The following is a 4412-nucleotide window of genomic DNA, read 5'->3' as shown; positions in this document are numbered from 1 at the left end:
GTTGTTGTTAGTAGTGATAGGGGTAGTGGTAGGGTTAATGATAGGGGTAGTGATGGGGGTAGTGATAGGGGTAGTGGTATGCTGGGGGCAGGGGGTAGCAGTAGCAGGATGATGCTGGGCTATGAGAGAAAGATGGGTTGTTTAAGGGAGGAACGGAAGCTGCAGGTTGTTGATATAGTGTAGATGGTTGCTCTGTGTGCTGCAGTGGGAGTTGGTTCCAGTGAAGGGGAGTGAGAAGGGAGCAGGAAAGGGAGAGCGAGACGGGGTGCAGGGCCAGAGAGGCACAGAGAGGGACGGTAGAGACTGTGAGCGTAGAGGGCGGGATGGGATAGAGTCGTGAGATCCGAGAGAAGAAATCTAGGGTGCGACAAGACCGTGGGAGAATTTAAAGACGAGAGTGAGAAATGTGAACAGGCAGCGATAGCAGACTGAGAGGCAGTGGAGTTGGGGGAAGGAGAGCGGAAGTTTGGGGATTGTGGTGCAGGTTAAACATGATGCATTATCAGCTTTGTATATCATGCATGGATATCTCTCGGTAATCTGGTTTCCTGCCACACACACAAAAGAATGTTTTTGCGTATGAGAAGCTTGCCACAGATAATCGGTAAATGATCCATGCTGTGCACCATACATCAATGATCAGCTAAACAAGACACGAGCTTTGATCACGTTACTGTTTTGCGAGAGTGATAGGGCAATAAAGGAGTCGTCAAACTGGCTTGTGAATATACCGCTGGTGTTCCTTTATGGGCCAAACAATGCATCTCCTCATTTGTGTCCCACGAATCATAGATTTTATACACTTGAGAAGCTGGCCAATCCACAAGCAATTGAGATCCGGATACAAAACTCACGATCTAAGCGGTTAATGCCTTGTAAAGTAGACCACTTTACAAAATTGTTTACACATTCATAGTATAGCCCAAATTAAACTAGCAAGAACGACTAAAAATGTCCTCAAATACTAGCTCTTCCTCTGTGAAACATAGCTCAAGGCTAGAGCTCTTGACTACATGGCCAGCCAAACTTGGCTTTGGGCCAGATGCCTTCTATGTTTATGAAATCTGCCAGTAGAATGCATTCTTGCTTAGGGGCCGTCCATAAATGACGTCACATACCTAGGGGGGGAGGGGGGTCAGACATTTGTGGCGATGTTTGACGAGGGGGGAGAGGGGGGTTGAGAAATGTGACGTCACGTAAAAATGCGCAACCTTAAATAAATATAAACAATATAATTGTTATAACAACACAAATTTTGATTCATTTTCATTATTAACTATTTGATTATTTACATTCTTAGTTTTTTCGGTAAAGTCACGTTGAAGAGAAACAACAAAATAATAAAATATATATAAAACAATAAAAACATTCTCACGACGTTTCGACCATAACTCAAACGGTCACCTGAAGATGACCGTTTGAGTTATGGTCGAAACGTCGTGAGAATTTTGTATTGTTTTATATATTTTTTATTATTTTGTTGTTTCTCTTCAACGTGACTTTACCGAAAAAACTAAGAATATGAATTACTGCAGTCACGAAAGCTTTAAATCAAAACTATTTGATTATTTAAATTTACTAAGGTCACCTTTCATTTATTCCATGAAGGAGCATTTTGCTTCTCCATGGGAGAATGGAGAAGCATAAATTTTGTCAAAAATTGTAATGATTGTTATTAAACATTTTGATTTTAATGATTCTACCAGGGCTTTTTATTCTGTGGAATGAATATGTGATTGTTGTAATTGTACTCTCCATTTTGCTTCGTTCTACAAAGTTTAAAGCATTTTTGTTTATAGTTATTACTTTTAATATTTTATAATTATAAGAGAATTTCAATGTAATATTCTGGACATCTTCAGTTTTAGTTTGACGTTGAATATTTTCAACTGAATTTTATGCTAAATTTCAGCTTTTTAACGCCTCCTTTTTCATACGTGTTCTCTCCTACAACATCAGAGTGCAGTGCCACATTAAATACGAACTGCAATGACAATAGTTTAAAGTGATTTGAAGCATGTTTTATTTTAAAAATGGAAATATGGTTTGGGGGTGGGGGCAGAGCTTTGTGACGTCATATTTGAGCGGGGGTCTGACTTTTTGTGACGCCGTGTGACGAGGGTCAAAAATCGGTGAAAATTGCGTGACGTCATTTATAGACGACCCCTTACATTGTACAGGTGACCCCTGACTTACGATGGCTCAACTTATGATCCCCCGCTTTTACGACCTTTCTTATAGTAAGTCCCCCACAGTAACGACAAAAACTCGTATCTACAACCGCCGAACGTGCGACCGACACCGAGTTGATTGGCGACTCGTCTGCGGATGTCATGCGTAGACTCAGCGCCATGAGGCGACGAGTCTGCGCATAACACCCGCAGACGAGTCGCCAGTTGGCGCTGCTTTGCTCTTCTGCCATACGCGTGTGGACAGTCCAGCCCGACAGTCTACACTCTACAGCTTCATCGAGAGCAAACGCAGCGGCGTCTCTTTCGCAACGCTCTTGACTTTTTTGTCACTTTTCTTAAAAATGTTTAAACCTTTCGCTATGTCTGGGAAGAGGAAATGTGAACCATGTGCAGAAAGACATTGTGTTTATTTTTACTTAATACATGTTTAAAAGTTATGTTAAGTTACAATGATTGTTTGTTTGGGTTATTTTAATTTATTTTCGTGGTCAATTTTGGTATTTGTATGGTACATAATGGGCTTCCAGGAACGGAACCCCAATTTATAACATTGCGCCCATGGGAAATAAGGATTCGACTTACGACAGCTCGACTTGCGACCATTGTCCAGGAACCAATTAGGTCGTAGGTGCGGGGGTCACCTATATATTGGCAGTGCTAACCATGTTGAAGTTGTTGGCTGATTTACAAGCACCTACTTAGACATTTATGAAGTGTCATTGACTGATAATACTCTTTGGTTATTTCGGTAAAGTCATGTAGGTATGAAAAAATATATATAACTAACATGACTTTACCGAAAGAACCAAAGAGTATGGATTCCTGCAGTCACGAAAGCTTCAAATCCAGATTAGCAGTTATAGTATTAGGTTTTACCCTTTTAACTGGCACAAAAACCGACACCTTTATTCAAGGCATCATGTTTGCAATAACCACAACACAAGCAGTCAAAATGCAAACAAAAGAGACAACTCTGATAATAATATGCACTGTCCTTGAATTTGATTGGTCCACATCGGAGACGGCTTTTCTTAGAGCCTATTCTCCACTGGTGTTCGACCAGATGACGCCAAAAGGCGTACAACGCAAAAACACCGCGCAATCAGAGTATTGGGGGCTCGGAGTGAGCTTTTACAATATGAGACCTCCTTTGCCAGGCACAAGATATAGTAAAAGGTTTTACCCTTTTAACTGGCACAAAAACCGACACCTTTAATCAAGGCATCATGTTTGCAATAACCACAACACAAGCAGTCAAAATGCAAACAAAAGAGACAACTCTGATAATAATAATATGCACTGTCCTTGAATTTGATTGGTCCACACCCGAGACGGCTTTTCTTAGAGCCTATTTTCCACTGATGTTCGACCAGATGACGCCAAAAGGCGTACAACTAAAAAACAGGGCACAATCAGAGTATTGAGGGCTCGGGGTGAGCATTTACAATATGAGACCTCCTTTGCCAGGAACAAGATATAGTATTAGGTTTTACCTTTTTAACTGGCACAAAAACCGACACCTTTATTGAAGGCATCATGTTTGCAATAACCACAACACAAGCAGTGAAAATGCAAACAAAAGAGACAACTCTGATAATAATATGCACTGTCCTTGAATTTGATTGGTCCACGCCTTTTGGCGTCATCTGGTCGAACACCAGTGGACCCGAGGAGCGAAATGGAGCGATATTGGAGGAAGCCTTCACGCGTGGAGGCTCTGCAGGCCTGGAAGTCAACAACTACTTGCGGCAGTGAAAAGGAGATGAGCAAGGCCAATGATTTTTGAGCTGGGGAGACATTGCAGCTGTTTCTAAGGGACATGATAGATGCCTGCCCATCATATAATGTCCATCTGAGAATACTTGGCTTTTTTACATGAAAACTTAAAAATCCCTAAAATAAATTGTCATATTGTTTCCGTTTCATAAAATGTAGTGCGCAAATTGGACGCAGACTTGTACTTGTATTTAACACTTTTATTTAACACAACGGGTAACTCTTAACAGGATAATAACATAGAGTGGTGACCACCACGGCTAACTACACTAATACTCGTGGCTATTCTATAACCGGTCTCGGACAGCCAACGGGCTGCCTCGTCCACACATGAAAACCAAGGACCGAGGATCGAGGATGGCGACTTCATTCCTAGGCTGAAGAACCCTGGTCCCTCCCGGGACCTCGCTTATATCTCCCCTGGCCTGGCTGGCTCCGCTACTG

This window comes from Petromyzon marinus, chromosome 58 (assembly GCF_048934315.1).
Source record: "Petromyzon marinus isolate PM22_M1 ecotype Great Lakes invasive population chromosome 58, UKy_Petmar_22M1.pri1.0, whole genome shotgun sequence".
Taxonomy (NCBI): domain Eukaryota; kingdom Metazoa; phylum Chordata; class Hyperoartia; order Petromyzontiformes; family Petromyzontidae; genus Petromyzon; species Petromyzon marinus.
This window is presented reverse-complemented; position numbering follows the sequence as displayed.